This window comes from Opisthocomus hoazin, chromosome 3 (genome assembly GCF_030867145.1).
Source record: "Opisthocomus hoazin isolate bOpiHoa1 chromosome 3, bOpiHoa1.hap1, whole genome shotgun sequence".
In the NCBI taxonomy this organism is placed as follows: domain Eukaryota; kingdom Metazoa; phylum Chordata; class Aves; order Opisthocomiformes; family Opisthocomidae; genus Opisthocomus; species Opisthocomus hoazin.
Window position 1 is genome coordinate 75,083,329 of NC_134416.1, and position 19,271 is coordinate 75,102,599.

The 19,271-nt window shown below is 40.3% G+C and overlaps 1 protein-coding gene across 10 annotated transcripts in view; it reads right to left on the reverse strand.

Moving 5' to 3' along the window:
- LOC104338159 (poly(rC)-binding protein 3) overlaps positions 1 to 19,271 on the reverse strand; it is a 548,717-nt gene that overhangs the window by 337,512 nt on the left and 191,934 nt on the right. The window lies entirely within an intron of this gene.

Sequence of the window (19,271 nt, forward strand, 5' to 3'; positions counted from 1 at the left end):
CTCACCATTCCTTGTAGCCCTCCGCTGGACTCTATCCAGTAGCTCTTCATCTTTCTTGAACTGGGGAGCCCAGAACTGGACACAGTACTCCAGATGGGGCCTCACTAGGGCAGAGTAGAGGGGAAGGAAAACCTCCCTCGACCTGCTGGCCGCACTCTTCTTGATGCACCCCAGGATCCCATTGGCTTTCTTGGCAGTGAGGGCACACTGCTGGCTCATGGTTAACCTGTCATCCACCCGCACACCCAGGTCCCTCTCCACAGAGCTGCTCTCCAGCAAGTCCACCCCAAGCCTGTACTGGTGCATGGGGTTGTTCCTCCCCAGGTGCAGGACCCTGCATTTGCCTTTGTTGAACCTCATCAGGTTCCTCTCCGCCCAACTTTCCAGCCTATCCAGGTCATGCTGAATGGCAGCACAGCCTTCTGGTGTATCCACCAGACCTCCCAGTTTGGTGTCATCAGCAAACTTGCTGAGGGTACATTCTAATTCTTCATCCAGGTCGTTAATGAAGAAATTGAACAAGGCTGGGCCCAGTACTGACCCCTGAGGGACACCACTTGTTACCAGCCTCCAACTAGACTCAGTGCCGCTGATGACAACCCTCTGAGCTCTGCGATTCAGCCAGTTCTATTCCACTTCACTGACCCCTCATCCAGCCCATACTTCCTGAGCTTCCCTAGGAGGATACTATGGGAGACAGTGTTGAAAGCCTTGCTGAAGTCTAGGTAGACAACATCCACGGCTCTCCCTTCATCTATCCAGCCAATCATTTATTACAACACTGCTTTTTAGCACCTCTGTACCTTGATATTTGCAGTAGTGAGCTTACTACTGTCAATTCCAGCTTCATAGGTTTTGAGATGGAGAAGGGCGGTCGCTTTTCTTAAGCGGATCAAGTACTCACTGACTAGTATATTTTTGTTTATTTTATCTAGCTTTTTTGGTGTTTTAGAACACAAATAGTTACATTATTGTCACGAACTCTGATTAGATATCCAATCTAACAGACTGAAAATTTTGCACAGAAATCTCAAAGGACTGCATTGTATTGTCAGTACTATTTGATGAAAATAAGTGCTCTCCAATTTTTCAGTGTGCCCATATTAAATGAAAAGAGGTAGCAACTTATGGAAATACTTATCTGAACCAAGTTACCATTGTCAAATGATGACCTTATGAGACTGGAGTAAGAAAGAGCCATTAACATAAACTAGTAGACTGCCATGAAACCAAAAGTGAAAAACGACAAGACATCAAGCAAAATAATATTACCTAAAAACAACAACAACTCCTAAAAAAGAAAAACCCAAACAACAGCCTCCTGTCTTCAGTATTTACTACACATATAATGTGAGGTTCTTATTGTTACTGACATCTTTCTGAGCCTCTGCACATTGCATTGACCCCTTAACAGAAACAACAGTGGCGAAACAGAAATAGTCTCATTTTCAGGAGGTCTATCTCCATTAAAAGTTTGTTTTAATTTTCCTCAACTCCCAGTTCATCTGTGTGAGGAACAGTACTCAACGTATGGCTGCTGAACCATAAATACTGACGTTACTGTAGTAAATAATTTGAATAATCAATTTAAAAGCAATACATTATAGGAAAAAACCACAAAACCTTTAAAAATATCTTGAAAATAAAACCTGGCTATGTCTAAATCCCTTCATGTGTACAGTTACTCTGGTTAACACATGCTAAGCATGTTAAAGACATTGTGTTAAAAAAAACAAATCAAGGAAAAAAGAAGTCAAGGTTCAGCAGGATATCCTTTATAGCAGCCTCTTTTTTTCTAGTGAAAACACGTAAAGAAGATGAAGATCATCTCGTGATGACTGATTTTTAAAGGTGAATTTGCTCTGACTTCTTACACATATAATGCACATTCACTGCAGAATTTACCTTATTCCGTAAGGCATTCTCCCATACTTTTGAACTACACCTGCATGGCGCTTCTTCATTTTCTAAACACACCAGTTATCAACATTACTCCTTAACAGACAAGCAACTTTTCGCAATTACCTTCAACAGATTAGATTCTCTTCAGCCATGCTTCAAGGACCTGTCTGAACCTGGCCTCTATGTCTCCGATTTCATCCCCTTTGTTCTTTTGCTCTGTTCAAGCTGTACAAACAGTAATTAAAGCAAAATGAGTCAAGAGGGGGAGATGCCATCACAACAGGTAATGAAGCACTAGGAACAAGAGAAACCCAATGCACCAAGCCAGGGATAACAAAACACATTGTAATTGTATTTCTTCACTTTCCCATCCCCACCAGCTTCTCATTGTAGCTCCTCCACTATAACCTCTGATGCTGGGCTCTCACTTTTGGGCTCTTCACCTCCCTCTCATCTCCATATTTCCAGCTTGATGGAATTTCATTCCCTGAACCTGCTGCCTGTGCCTGCCTTCCTTTTCAGCAAAGTGCTATTCCTCTTGCAAGAATAAAAGTCTCTCCATCCTTCTCTCCACATAATGAGCTATATACAGATCAAATTCACTAACTGACATCTATTTTCCTGATTTTTTTCTTTTTAGGACATTAATAATATTACTTTTGAAACATTTCAAGTGTGTTCCATGGCTGACAGCATTGCGCGTATGTCACAGACTGGTACTCTGTCACCCTCATATTTCCCGTTCGAGCCTGCGGCACAATTTGTTTTTTCGTTTCCTCAGAATCAGACTGTTTTGGTTTCAGCTGCCGCCGGCAACAAAAGCGCCACGCGGCCGCCCCTCCCCCCGCCGGCGTGCGGAGGAGAATGAAAAGAAAGAGGCAGAAACTGGTGGGTCGGGATAAGGGCAGTTTAACAGAACAGCAAACAGAGGGAAAACAGGAACAACAACGGTACAAATAAGGAGAAACCGCAACAACGAACCGTCCGGCCCAGACAGCCGCTCTCCCAAAACAGGACCAGCGCTGCGCCCCCCTAAGCCGCGAGTGCCTTCCCCCCGCGCCCCCCGCCCCCCTCCCCGGAACCCAGCGTGACGTCACATGGTATGGAATACCGGGCTCTGTTTGGCCAGGTGGGGTCAGCCCCCACCCCCCGGCTGTGCCCCTTCCTGGATTCTGGTGAAAATTAACCCTGTTCTGGCCAAACCCAGGACACAGACCTTCCAAAACACTGGACATGTGGTCCTGATAGTGAGGGAAGGATTGACCCTCTAAGTGTAGCCTTTTTTAGGATCCATCTATAAAATGCCTAGATCTTTTATGACACAGAGGAAATACACACGCTCATGCACACGCACAAAGAAGAAAACCTATTCCGAAAAGATAAGCTCTTGGAGTGTCCTCCGCTGAGATGAATCCTTCCCTTACTGCAAGGAAAGGAAGATCTACATATTCCTGCAGCACCATTTTTCCTTTTTCTGCTTCCCACAAGCAAGAAAGTATTGATTTATCCAATCCATAATAAAAGGCAATGTAGCAATGGAAAAATATACCTATTTGATCCAGCATTATCAATCACACTTACACAACACTCACGCACAACAAGAATTTCTCTCATGTACTCCTGCAGTATGAGTGCACTTCTCAATTGAGGAATTAATGCTCCGACCACATTAAGTTCCTGCCTGTATAATTTATCGCAAGGTATCACACAAACAAAAAGTTAAACTAAGGTTCATTTTACCTAGGAAGGGATGAGTTTCTGAACTATAAATCACAACATACTGACATTTTAAAAACTACTCAATCCATGTGCAATACATAGGTCTGGATAGCAAACTGTTCTCTTGTTAAAAATATTCTTGTACGTTTTATCTTCCTTTGTATTAAATTTACTTTCACTTCATCATCCCAGTGGTGCACTGGTGCTACCAGTTTGCCTTTGATGGTCTGTACCAAAATGAATGAAAAACGAAAGTTAAAAAAACCCAAACATATTCGATACCTTGCAAAGAAGTGATGGAAGCAAACCAGACTGAGTGGAGTTGAAGTCTCTCCTTTCATAAAAAGAAAACTCTGAAGTATCAACAAAGTTTTAGAAATTAATCATCATGTTCAGACTAGTAGAGTAAGCACTAGCACTTTTTCCTACCTTACTTTTTAAATACTAACCATAAAAAACAATGTAGACAACAACTTGTATTGTACATAGGACTCAGAACCCTACCAGGAATACATATCTTGTCTAGATTACTTCAGAAAAAGTTGACCCTGCGGCTAGAAAAATTACATCATTAAGAAGTCTCCTAAACTAGACTTCAGAGGTGACAAACTAATAGCTATTTGTTGTTTCCTTTTTTTTTCCTGCATACTTAGAAATTTCTGCTGCAAGTTTCAGTTCAACTTTGTTTGTCAGATGAACTCTATCCTATCTTCTCCACAATACACTTGCTTGAGTGACACAAGTAATGCAAGACACTCCCAGTTGCCTAACTGCTTCTAACTGCCACAACCCTTCCAGAACAATTTCCACAGCGAATGTCCCGGCGACAAAGGGTTTCTATAGCCTTATGCAAGCTTAAATCAAATCCTTTCACATTTCTCTCCACTGTTTCTCTGGAACTGGAGCAGCCTCACATACTCCAGGGTAAGCGAAACTCCTGCTTGGTCACACTACCGTTTCATGATTGTAAGACCAAACAGATCTGTAGAACTATGTCCTAAGTATTAAACAACGGCCATAAATACTAAAATTCAGTGAACAGCACAATATAAAACTCTGCCCTTACTTTAGCCTCTCTTTCATGTACCAGTGACATGCTTAGATAGCTTTTTATAACACTGCCCATCTGATGAAATAGGAGAAGAGAAGGAGAAAAGAGAGAGAAGGAGACGGAGAAGGAGTGTCACTAAGTAATTCAGCATCATGAACTATTACTATACACAAATAGTTATTTATTATTATACGAGTACATGGACTATGCACCAATTACACCACTTTTTCTGAGCTGTTTCCCCATGAGCCCAAATATCTTTTTTAACACTAAAAGATCTCATCCACCTTATTTCATGAAATAAGGTATATAGAAATTACATTTTTTATTCACTTATTTCCTGCTGTATATTTTTTCTGAATAAAAAGCCCACTAGTAATAATTAAAACCTTGTTTTTGAAGTGTCATTTGGGAGAGAGGGAAAGGAGGTACATTTTCATTTTACTTCCACCAGTGTAAATGTATAATAAGTTAATAAATCTCTGTTTTATACTTACACCGGCATAATCAAGATCAGTCTTTTGTCAAGTGGCAATAATGTAATAAGACATGTTAAAGTCAATTTACCTATCACATCAGATGTCCATGAGCCAAAATTCCACCTCAATCCAAAGAAAACTCGACCTGATGAATGTGAAGCAATATATTTTCACCCACGATGAAGTACTGCCCTCTTTAGAACAGGCTAACAAGCTGCAGATTTTTGCAGGGAAGAACCAATGGCACTTCGTCACCACAGAGAGCTTAGTATCCCACAACTTTCACTTTCGGTTACAATTCAAATACTTACAGACAACATAAGATTTCCCAATCAGTAGCCCATATGGTTTTAATCTTTATACAGAGCATTCACTGAAGTTCACAGTTTGGATCTAAGAAATATCTCACAGATTTACAAAAAACCTGATGTCTACCAATTGTAAAAAATTTGTACGCACAAATTCTTATGGTGCCCTTTGAACAAATCTGCAAAGACCAGAAGGCAAAACATGCCCCTCTTCCTTTCCTTCCACTTCTTATCTCTTCTCCTTTCTACATATTATCTCTTTCTCAGAGTAAAATCCAAAGAAGGGAGTTGAAAAGAAGGGGAATAGAAAGAAATAAAAAGGACTGTCAGGGAGATGAGGGGGCTGTTTTTTGCCAGTAGTACCGTTCTATTAATTGAATTTTATAAAATCTGCTCTCTGAAAATGATAGCTGTCAAGTATGTAGTCTTCTTAAATTCATACAACCTGAGATTCAGAACTGTTTTGCTGAAATTTCTTGAGCTATTAAAGCAAGGCAAACAAGACTTTCTAGCAGCCGACATTCATTAGAAAGTAAGCAGAAGTTAGGGGTGTCCAACCCTCATTAATGCATGTAAAATATATTGCTAATGCTAGTACTGTTCTTGAAAACAAAACAAGTCAAGTTTCAACTCTCCACTAGCATGACAGCAATACAACATGAATTTTTATTATCTGAGTTTGAGATGATACGATACGCAATCTACATCTTTTTGTGTACAGGATTGCAGTGTTCTATATTAATTGCCTTCGAAGTGAAGCAAAAGACATGAATCCACTGTTACTGACTTAAAGTGTTTCACTGATTCCACTTAAACAGCGCAAGAAATCTGGTTTCAGGGCAAGCAAGGAAAAGATATGCAGGTCAGAAATGTTTAACCTATGACACCTGGCATTGATTTTTTTACGCAACCTATATTAACGCTGGCCTTCCTATTTTTCCCTTGGTCATACGGGTGCAGGCAACTGCGCTGCATCAGAATGAGGTCAGTAAGCAAAGGCTCAAACCTATTTCTACTCAGTTGAGTGGCAGAACTTCCATTAACTTAATAGGGAGCTACAGCAGTGTCTGAATGGCAAAAGATATTCCGCAGACACGCTTGTCTTGCCTTGGGCAGGGATTATAGATACCAATATTTAAAAATACAAAAGAAAGCAGGGGGGAAGGGGAAGCAGTTATTTCAGTTATTTGGGAGACCTGAGAGAAGGGATTATTTCGATGGTTTTTGTTTGCTTATTTTGTGGCAAGTCGTGTTGACACATAGCCAAGTGCAAACAAGAAAGTAAAAACTAACACTGTTACATGCCGCAAGGGAGAAAACAACAATCTGGTTTTATAATGCATCAGGAAATTTCCTCAGGAATAATGCTGTCACAGCATGCTTGCACGGTATAAAGAGGAAAGAGATGCAGAACTGAATAAATGATTGGGGGAGGAGAAGATTTCTAATGGACCAGTTAAAGACCATCAAGTTTCTGTTATTGCCTGCAAGCAAATTGCCGTGTCACAGACTTATACCTTCGTATGAGAGGAGAGTTAACGCAGCTAGCCCTTTCTGCTGATTTGCATCACTTGATTGCTATTGCAATAATTTTCCTTGGGAGTATTTCAGTCATTAAAACAGATGAGCTTGAAGCCAACTGGACAATGTTCTGCAGCTCAGCTTAAATCATAGAAAGGTTTGGGCTGGAAGGGACCTTAAACATCATCTAGTTCCAACCCCCCTGCCATGGGCAGGGACACATTCCACTAGACCAGGTTGCTCAATGCCCCATCCAGCCTGGCCTTGAACACTGCCAGGGAGGCGACATCCACAACTTCTCTGGGCAGCCTGTTCCAGTGCCTCACCAGTCTCATAGTAAAGAATTTCTTCCTTCTGTCTAATCTAAATCTACCCTCTTTCAGTTTAAAGCCATTACCTCTTGCCTTATCACTACCTGCCCTTGTAAAATGTCTCTCTGCAGCTTTCTTGTAGGACCCCTTCAGGTGCTGGAAGGCTGCAATCAAGTCTCCCTCTAGCCTTCTCTTCTCCAGGCTGAGCAGCCCCAACTCTCTCAGCCTTTCCTCGTAGCAGAGGTGCTCCAGCCCTCGGAACGGGTCTAGAGGATGGCCACAAAGATGATCCAAGAACTCCATGTCCTCCCTGTGCTGAGGGCTCCAGAGCTGAACACAGGACTCCAGGTGGGCTCTCACCAGAGCAGAGGAGAGGGGAAGAGCTGCCTCCCTTGACCTGCTGGCCCAGGGTATGTTTGGTTTTCTGGGCTTTGAGCGTACGTTGCCAGGTCATGTTGAGCTTCTGGTCAACCAGCACCCCAAAGTCCTTCTCCTCAGGGCTGCTCTCATTCCCTTCATCCCCCAGCCTGTATTGATACTGGGGGTTTCCCCGACCCAGGCGCAGGACCCTGCACTTTGCCTGTTGAGCCTCATGAGGCTCGCACAGGCCCACCTCTCAAGCCTGTCAAGGTGCCTCTGGATGGCGTCCCTGCCCTCCAGCATGTCTACACAGCATCCACTGCTTTCAAACAACCAACCCAAGGCCGATTTCCACCTCCACCCTCCCTCCCCAATTTGAGCTATACTTTGTTTTACATTTCCTTACTTCTGTGGCTTGAATACCTTTGAGGTAATATTTGCATCAGGTCTTTGGAAGCAGTCAAACCTCTGTCTTTCTAATTAGGAGTAGGAAACAAAACCAGCTCCTTTAGTCCACTTGCTGTTCTCAGAAGGGTCTCTCTCTGCTTTTTGCTGAAGGTGCACAAGTCCTGTGGATTTCAGTGGGTGGTCCAGCCATCTGAGCAGGCTCTGCCCTAGAAACAGTCATAGCTGAGAAGGGCTCACAGCCCTTCCTATGAGGATCTCGAAACATTTTAAAAGGTGAGTGGCAGGATAAACACTGGCACATCTACCACATCTTTATCATCTATTTGCTAAAGACTGAAGAAAAAATGCTTTTTTTATGCTTTAAAATCCATAATGCCTTTAGGAATGTTACTCACTGTTTTTAACCTATAGTACTTTTCTCTTTATGTGCATTTTTGAGTAGAGGAAGGTTTATGAATCACCTCACATAATGGAAATATATTAGCAATATATTCAATCATTGATACACATGTTCAGCTAGATAAAAAATTACCTTGAAAATTCACACACTAAGTTTAATACACAACATTTTTCTTCTTCTAATTTTAAACCTTGTGTTTCCTCATATAAAGAGCTGAAATAACATTTCCTTTCTAGATCAAGATGGGGTTCATGACTCAATCTTCTCTTTGCTTCTTTCTTTCAAAAGACCACCACTTTTCAGTGAACAGCACGCAGTTATGCAATAATGAGGGAAAAGGTCCTTGAATGAATACTATTAGATGTGCTCAGTGCTGTTTGTCTGCAGTACAGGTGTTTACAATAGGGGACAATTTATCTTTGGACTAGACCTTAAGAGTAGGAAATGCAGTATATGAAAGCCGATTTGAATACAATTGGAAAAATGTGCAAGTCACACAAACCAGCATCCTATTTCTTAAAAGAGTGAAAGCTTCCAAAAAGTGTAATTTGATCAGTGAGTAATATGAAGTATTTGGTATACAGTGTTATTCTGTCTTCCTCTTAAGGTTGTTTTACTTTTACACAGTATGTGTGTTGTTTTATACTCCCTCAAGTAATGATTTATAGACTCTCAACTTTAAATTATTTCTCCACAATATCTGAGAAAAGAGATTAATTCCCTGTTCCAAGTATGGGACAGCAACAGTTCAGATATCACACTGCCTCTAAAGAGACAGGCTTCTTCAGCCACTGCTCTGCCCCCGTGCTGACCTTCTCAATAAGCCAGTCAAGATTAGCAAAGCAGAGCAAAACTAGATGTCCTGGACGATGAAATGCTCCTCCTCATGGAAAGGACAGACAAACACTGAAAGTCATGCCAGTCAAATACCCTGTGGTGGAGATCCCCATCTGTGGCTTCCAAGGGACCGGGTGCCTTGAGGAGGTGTTGCTAACATGAATTTGAAGAGTAATCCCATGACGCTGCTTCTCTTTTACGCCAGCCCATAGGGTGATAAAACCTTGTGATATGGCAATGCCTGTGTCATAGCACTGGTACACCAGGAGACAGTAACTCAAAGCCAAAACAAAAAATACCAAAGCCCATGCGGAAAGATGAGTTCTTGATTTGGGGTCTAACTTTAATTTTTTGCATGTCATACAAGTCAGCACACTCTACTGTAGAGATCAACCCAGATAAGTTTTGACTCTGTTGTTTCCTAGCTGTGAAATGCCATAAAGCACTAGAAAAGAATTACTTCTTTTATCCAGCACACCAGGAGACTACTGGCAATTTATTTGAAAGGAGAGGACTTTAGATAGGAACAAAAAAAGGCAATGTTGATTAACATACCTCTGAATTTCTTTTTAAGATGGAGTTTAATATAATTGATAAGTTGAAAGGTTGAGTATCTGACTTATGCACTGCTTACACATTCAGAAGACACAGAAGGAACATGAGCAATATAAGCTTTGCCAGGGCTGTTTCCAGCTAAGGCTCATTATCTATAGTCTTCTGAAAAAGAAAAATCCTCAAACCCACAAAACAAACCAACTACCCAAGCTGAAGAAATTAGCTAGTTAGATTGGTTAAGCAGTTCCCACTCATTCTGCAGAACACACAAATGAGTTAGCAGTTTCAAAATACAAATGCATGTCCACAAAGAAATGAAATTACACAATCAAACTATTTGTTGAGACACTCCCACAACTTATCAGATAGCAGTAGTTCACCACTGAAGATTTAAACCTGGAGTTCTGTAACTTGATAAGCATGCTATCTCCCTTGCTTTGTATGTTGTGTAGGAGTTTACATTTACATAAAGGGAAGAAAGCCAGCAAAAAACCCCTCTACCAAACCATCATGGTAATGTTGTAAGACCATTTTACAATGGAGCCAGTGAAGACTAGTAGAGCATCTGTCCCTATATTACTGAGAAAATATTCAGATTTCCTCCCCCCCTTTTTTTTAACAAAATATAAAAAGCAAACAAAAGCAGACTTACCAAGCAACATTTGAATTTCACGGCTTTCATTTTGCAATGGTTTATCTCTAAACTTTGAAAAGACTGCAGTGTTTTAGGATGGTGTTACAAGAAGCTGAACCTTGTTAATTCACCAACATAACTGAGAAACATTGTGGGTTAACACTTTTGGATAAACAAGCAAACAAGGCAGAAGTGGGGGAAGGAAAACAGCTCTGAAATACAGCTCTGCATCATGATTACTGAAGGCTAAAACTAAGACACAGTTGCTAAAGGCATCAACACCACAATACTTTACATGCATTCAAAACATTTAACTACAGTAACTTCTACTATATTAATTAACATTTTCCTGTATCATAAGTGAACTCAAGTACACTGCAATTACTATGCAATACACATTTCTATCGTAGCAAAGTGAAAGCTAGGGATGTAAAAATGCAATCACTTCTGAAAAAATTGACAGCTGAAAACTGCTAAGTTTAAAATTAAAATGGAGCATTTAAAAATTCACATGTGGATTGAAAACAAATACAAAAGTGTCTCTAGTGCATATGGGTAAGACACTTTGTAATGCTGAGCTGTACTCGCACAGAGCCGTACTTAGATATGAGGCCTGCAGACTCTCTTTCAAGAATGTTTCTTGCTCATTTATATTGTTGCTTCACAGCTCTCTTTGCAAGTCAGTGGAAGTTCTAGATATTCAGAAAAGCCTAACAAAAAATATTTAAGCACCTTAATTTCAGTTTATATATATATACACATTCAAATATACATTTATGTTCCAAGCTTCTGTCAACTATTAAAAGTTTGAGTCAGACTGTAACACTGCATGTGTTGTAGATTTCTGCACCTTAGGATGTGCTTTCTCCCTCCACCCCCCCCCCCCCCCCCCAGCTCCTAAGATTCTTCTCCCTTTATTTTTTAAAATCTTATTTTACTGCAGGTAATAAAATTAAACACATAAAAAACCCACCAAAAACCTAAATGACTTAGGGTAGCAGCATCAAATTATTTCAGCTTCTTAATTTTCTTCCCCATAAGCTCATTCATCATTTCAGAATTACAAAGTTTTAAAGCATTAACACCGGCTGAAAATATTGGTGATTTAAGAGATCTTCATTACCTTTCAAAACACTTTGACCATCTGTAATGTCCCTGCTTGTCAGATTTCAAAATCCAATATCACATCTGTATATGCAGGCTCTTTAGCCTTCCACATCGGACATACAAAGGAAGTCACAGCAAACGGCTCGGTATTGTCATACTCACTGAACAACTTCATTTACAATCAGTGACTAAATCCATTACAGATGTTGACAGATTTAGATCTATGTATTACATTTTGAGGAATAAATGCCACCACATATTTAGCCTTTATAGAGCAAAGCTTTTATTTTGTGTATAAATCTGCGTTTAATGAGCCTTGAAAGAGATGATTGCTAAATAACAGCCTTCTGCATTCAAGCTCAACTGCCTCCAATTATACTGTTTATAATTATATAATTGTACAATATAATGTGTGTCCAACAATCCCTGTGTTTTATTACTGCACAGCACTATGACACCAGCGTAAATCACCTTTTCACTTTCACAGTCAGCCTCTTTCATTTTGCTTACTCAGCCAGCACAAATGCACACGGAACTGCACTTTTGACTGCTGAATGCATCAAACCGGCTTACCAGCCTCAGCAGAAATAAAAAAGTAAGGGAAGTGGTCAACTCACAAAGATGAAATGGGAAAGAAAGGTACTGCCTATATAAGGAGGTGAGGGAGAAAAAAAATGAAAAAAGATTCGCTCAAAATCATACATGGTGTTTATGAATTCTGTTTCTTAGGTGTTTCGTGTCAGCAGGTACCTCTGAATCTGTTGCCTATTCAAAATTCCCATGAGAATGAGTACAAAGCAGATAACATTACCTGTTAATGTCCTTTCACTGTTCTTACTCCTATATGGATACCGCAACGTTTGCTGTAATGGCACTAAAATTAGCAAGAATCTTATTAGCAAACACACCATTATGCTGTTAAACTACTACACAAACCTCTCTCCTTCCTCCACCTCCAGAGAACAACATTTCTTCTCTCTGGTCCATCATTTGAAAACTGACTCAACTTTTAATCAGCAATTTAATACACTGGCACTCAGCATCTACTTGTAGTAATTCCTGCCACAAATTCAAGCCCCATAGTCACCCATCAAAGTCCTTTTTGACTAAATAGAAACAGTATTTCATTGCGTTGACATGACTTGTTGGGCACACCTTCCAAAGCAATAAAAATCTTGCTTTTAAATGTGACAAAGCCCTCTGCCTCCCTCTTCCCTTCTCTTCAAGCACACTCTCCACGCAGGATCTTTTTCTTTTCTCTTTTGCCACAAGTCTTCACACCCACAACACTTGGCCTTTGCATCAGTGAAGCTCTAGTACTGCAACCGTCTGTCAGAAAGACTCCCGTCAGTCTCCCTATCAGTGGAGGGCAGCATACAATCTCCTGCTGCACTCACCCCATCTTCTTTTTGCTCTTGGCTGCCTGTAAAGCACTGACTTTGAGCTGGTCCATGCCGACTTCAAAAGTCAGCAGCTTAGCTGTACTCCAAATCAATACAGTGAATTTTGACAATCTGAAACGATGATGCTTTTAAGGTTTTCAGTGTCATTAGGTGGCTAGTGGTTGAGCCCTTAAAAGGGGGCTTCAGGTGTAGGGATTCACATCATCTGCACTGCCCCAGCCTGTCCTCCTCCCTCATCAGCATTTACACACTTTTATAACTCCTGCACTCAGAAGCATGCGTACAGCAGGATGCCTCTCCCTGTGCTTGATGGCTCAAATCGTTGTCATCTGAAATCTACTGCTATCATTATTTTAACAACTTGGACAATTTCCCAAATTGGGAGAAGTTGGTTTAAAACTACGATTAATTTTTTCAATGTTGCCAATGAAATTACTGCAAACACCTTTTCAGGTCAATTAACTTCACTATTGCACATGAGTTCCTGAGCAGTCCCTTAACTAGAGTCAATGGCTGCAGAAAAGCAAGGCACCTGAACTTCTCTTAGGTTTAGACACTGATTTAGAACTGAAGAGTAAACTAAAACTTAACATGTAATTATAATTATGAAGTTGTTCTAAAATAATAGCTGTAGCACTTTCTTTGATCTTGAGGAAACGTTTCACCATTATTTATCAAACAACCTACTTTTATATGCCATCCCTTATGAAAATTCTTCAGACTATGACCTTAATACAAATGCTTGTATTGTGTTGAATAGAAAAGTATCAGGTAACCTAAAACTTCACTGTCTTTCTCATAGTTTTGAAAAACTGGCTGTCACAACAAGAAATATCACACAACTGACAAGCACAGAAATATTAACCTGTATTTAGATTTAGCAAATAGTTTTCTATAGCCAGGCAAACTTGTTAAACAAAAATTCAATCAGAAAGCCAATTAAATGAAACATCCAAGGGCAGGCAGGAGAGGGCACAGTGAAGAGGCAGCCCACAGACTGTTACACAACTATGGATCCTCTTGGTCACTTCAAAGAGGTCTGGGGCCAACTGCGGGGCCACAGGGAAAAGCTGCGTGCTGTCACAGCACAGGCCACAGCACCGTTTTCATTCCAGCACAGAGACCTCCCACAGCTTTCAGGATTCCCAAACCTGCTCAGAGGTACTGACCCAATTTCCAGCTGCTGTGCTTTCCTAGTTAAAATCACTGGCAGAGTTTCTCGAGGCATTCTCCCCCGGGGCTCAGCCTCTTCCAAGGCGAGCATCTGTGCACCTTGCCTTGAACACTGGTGCTCATTACAGCAACAGGAACGATACTGCTGATGGAAGAGATGCTTTCTGCTAAACTGTGAAAGTATATATATATACACCTCTTAAATTGCTAAAGTTGTTAAATAAGGTATTTCTAAAATCCAGAGTGCTTTCATTTACCTTCTTATTTCCAAGTCTCTGGGATTTGCTCTCCCACATTTACAAGCTTTCCTCATCAAAAATAAGGGCTACGTGTTCTGTGATGTTCCGGCTTTTTCAAATAAATGCCAAGGTTTCAAGTGTTCTCCTCATCCTTCTTCCATTTCATTGCAGGGGAAGGAGGGGTGAGCATCATGAGAGCCACAGTAAAGAGAAATGACTATTCTGAGTGCAGGTACCTTGGGTACGTTATTGAGAGAAGCTCCATAAGACCTCATTGTTCATAACCAGTTGCCTGATGCATGAAGTGGACACCACGTGTGTTTCAAAATTGTAAAGAAATGGGCATCTGAGCTGTTCTCACCTGGCTTGTTTTCAAGCAGCAAATTAGGTAGCAGCAACAGAGAGAAGCACTTGCTGGTTGGTGGAAAGGTAGCGCAGAGGAAAATTTAAAACTGGCAGGGGAGACAGAACAGACCAGGTAAAAATTTGTTACCAGCTGAGGAAAAAATATTTAAAAAACCAAAGCAGCTTATATCTTAAATCTTGGGTCCGTTCTCTTTCACTCATGTACCACGTTACTTTTGAAAGGCTTTTCACTAAATCCATCTGCATTTGGTTCTGCTTCACACTTCTGTAAAGTCAGAATTGTCCTGGTGGTTTGGGTTTTATTTGTGTGCTTTAAAAATTGTTTTCCTGACTGCTATACTTGGGCTTCTGCTCTAGAAATTACTGAGTTTGCATTGTTTTGCGCTTTCATAATATCCATGTAATACGTGAAGTTATGTCTACTATTGAGGAACTGCTTCAAATGATTTTTTTTTTCCCACCCCTCTCTGGAGAGGAGGTATCATTAACTTGACTTTAAAAAAGTATTTGTAAGGAAGAATGATTAAGCAACAGTGTATCTGTTTCAATCCAGGTGGAAAAAATGCAGAAGGTAGAAACAAAAAAAGACACACAAGTATGTCAAATTTAAGAGTAAAGAATGGCCTTTATCAATGGTTATCACAAGAAGACTCACTTTCCACCACTCAAATGTATAAACTGACAGTAGATAAGAAAGCAGCAGAGAAAGAATACACATTAGATATCATAATTTCTGCTGAGAAATATAAAACCTGGTACTCTTTCTATGGCAGACATACTGAACAGGACAAACTGATCTTAGCCTACCACATGTACACGGATTAACTGTTATTTCCACAGGTGAAGCAATTTTCTGGTCAGCTCTTCCAGTTATCCCTGGGGGGCGGCAATCTTTTTCCATTAGTGAAAGTCCAAAAAAATGTACTTGTTCAGGATGCCAAATTGTACATACTTTAAGCCCTGAATTTTCAAAAGCTTAGGTGAAGTCTGAGCAATAAGAGCCTTGCATAATTTACTATTTTTTCCTAGAATATGAGGGGGGAATGCACAGCTGAAAGACTTCACACTGTTGTGTGTGTTTGCACACCCAGTACTGCTGAAAAACAGCTTTTAATTACTTTAACTTCCAGCTCAAACAATTTTTGAAAAAGTGCTCAACCACTGTTACCAAGTTTTACATACTTTAGCTTCCTTCACAAAGCTGAAGTATAGGATGGTAAAATATTCATGCTTCAACAACTTTATCACAAAACCTGTCTCTAAGAAAAAAAAAGGCACCTCAATGCACATGGCTGTAAAGTTTTCACTTTTTTCCTTGAGGAGTCTTGCACCAAAACTTTGTACATCACTTGTTTCCATCTTTTTTTTGTACACAAAAGGATTTCAAACACAGTTTTCCACCCGTATGCTCAGACAACCCAGCAGCCTACAACTAAAGGAAAATACATTCTTTTTTCTTCACCCATTATTCAATGGATGTTCATTGATTGAAAGTGGTGAAAATAGAACTCTTTATTTACAGGTCCATCAAGTATGGTACGCCTTAATTTGATTCTATCAAGAGCCTGCAGATGCCACTATATCTGAATTCATAATAGAATACAAAACCAAAAAAATTTTAAAAAATAAACTCAATGACATCAATTTAAACAAAACTTGCTAAAGGATTTCTCAAAAGTAATGGAACTGAATAAATAATAAGCAGAAGGCAGAAGCAAGAAGTCACTCCCCCAGTATTAGATTTTGTTCTATACTGAGGTTCCTGTCCTTGCCGGCAGCTAGCAGGCAACACATTATTGCAAGTAACTAATACACATCCCTCGATTGATCAAACACTACAAGTACTCATTTGAAATTTAAAAGCCAAGTGTTCATGCCTTTCTATAAAGTATACACACATGTAAAAATGACACTTGCATCTGCTGAAAATGCCTTTCCCTCCCTGCTTTTTCCCCACAATCCTTTCTTTCCTTGAAAAAATTCTTTCATTACCCCATGAAAGAGTTATTCACATAATTTTTAAGGTAATAGGATATCAGGCAGTTATTCATGATATCATAGACAACATAAAACACAAAAATACGTATTTCAGCCATCGGTCACACATATTTTGACTGTATGTCATGTATAGAGGGGGTTAAACTTTGTAGAACACGAAAGCAAGCAGAAAAACAGCTTTTCAATTTCACGTGTGAAATACACGGCCAATTTCAAAACCTGAAATCCTGGAGAAGCCTCCAAGCTTACCAATGTTACCACCCCAGGATCTCCATTTTCCACATTGACATATTTTCTCTCCATTACCTATTACCACAAAAAAAAGTCTCTATCCTGCCTCCGAAGCACTAACAAGTGCTGTTCTTTGGCCATGCTTTCCGAGTGCTCTGCTCGTGCCCCGAGTGAGGAGAATTACTTCACAGGGTAATGATTGCTCTTAGGACATTTTAACGTAAATTTCAGACTTCATCTACACAATCAGATCATGGGTTGTCTGGCAGCTATACAAGAGCACAAAATGCTGACAGCCATATATCCAGAGCCTGTCCTCAAACGGGTCTTCAGCTCTTCGGAGGAAGTGCTTGCTTCTTGTCGGAACCAAGCCCCATCACTGGAAGCTGGTTTCTCCCCTCACATCAATTATTCGCCTTCTAAAGCAATTTTTTTGCTTACTGGGAGAACAGCTTCCCACAGGTACCTCCCCACCTTACAGAAATGAGAAAGGACAGCTGAGTTCCCTTCTATAAATTCACATGGAGTCTTTAAATTCCTCATACATCTCCTGCTGGGAAGTTTCCTGAAACCTTTTCAAGACTCTCGAGTGTTGTTCTCCTTTCTGAAAATGCTGATATTATTCCCATGTCTCCTTTCAAAGATTTTGTCACAGTTAAGACAGGCAGAGTTTCCCTTCTGAGCCTATCAATATTCCTCTGGGCTGTCAACCAGGGATGTTTCCAGCTTTAAAAGCAGACGATAATCTAAAAAAAAAAAAAAAAAAAAAAAGAAAAAAAAAAGAAAAAAAAAGAAAAAAAAAAAGAAAAAAAAAAGAAAAAAAAAAAGAAAAAAGAAAAGGCATGTGTCTTAACTGCCTATTACTTTCCAGAAGTTTTAAAATTCTCATACTTATTCTTTACCAGTCTACTAAAATTATTCATCTGATGCTTTTTTTCATGTTAATGGTACTGATATTCTTTTTTATGTCTGCCCCCTCATACCAATGTTTCCCTGCCTAAAGTCGTATTGGTTCTGGTTGGACTTTACAGCAATACTCCCTTGTATGAAATAAGACACTTTTTGGGTTTTTTTTGTGTGAGTTGTTTTTTTTTTGTGGTTTTTTTTTTTTTTTTTTACTGTGCCTCATCTGAGCTAACAACTATGAAAGGATTGAGCCTGGTTTTGTATAGAAACCGAGATCTGCCATGTACCTGCACCACATTCCACAAATGAAAAAAAAAAAAAAGTAAAATCAAGAAACAGCAGAGCTAGGAATCATGGTGCCTACGTACTGAAGCAGCTCTTGGAGAACAAGGTTAGGTCCAATCAGGCAGCTGAGATGAACATCGGCTGCTGAGGATCACCACTATCTCTATACGAAGCCTCCTCTCTATACCTGTACCAGCTTCTGAAAACAAGTGCAGCGCAGACACACCTGCCATGGATGTGCGTGGAGACAGCTCGGGTCCCAGGCGGATTTATTTTCTCAGGCATCCACTCTCCTCAGGCATTCACACTGCAGAACAGGGACTGTACTGCTTCCACCCCAGAGCTGTCCCCAGGAGCAATGTGTCCAAACCCACAGGTATTTGAACACGATATGTCAGACGGGAGCTAACTTGGCACAGAGCTGGCTCCCTGTCACCCGTGGTGGGTGACAGTGCCAGAGGACAGCACTGCCTCCTACCCCGCACCGAAGCATCGTTGCCTTGAAGGAGCACGATCCCATGTCATTAACAGATTAGGAAGAACAGGGATGTGCACTTATTCTCAGCCTGGACGGTGGGAGAACTTCACAAAAATTACTGGAACTCAAACCAGAGAGCATTTTCCCATTCCCAAACAGCAACTACACCCACACTGCTGCTTCAGATCCAAGTCCACTATTTTCAGGAGGAAAGCGGGAAGAAGGTGAAAGGAAGCTTTGTCCTTGGTGTCTGACACATACTCATAGATATCTTCTCTGTGAAGATTCAGTGAAAGAAAATATGAAGTGCAATGGTCTGATGAGGTCATAGACTCCACCAGTTTATTTCAAAACAGAACAGGATTTCTGTACCTTCAGGGGAACTACTGCACAGAAAATGGGGATCCAAGATAATGTAACAGTTATGGTATGCTTAGAAATTCTAAATACTAGAGTCTATTTTTTTTTTTTAATGGCTTGGCTTAAGGGGATTCTGAATCCCTTAAACGCATGTTATTTTATTATACCTCATATAACAGGCTAATTAATTCTATTTTGAAATCTTATAAATTGATCACAGTAGACTAACACAAAAATTCT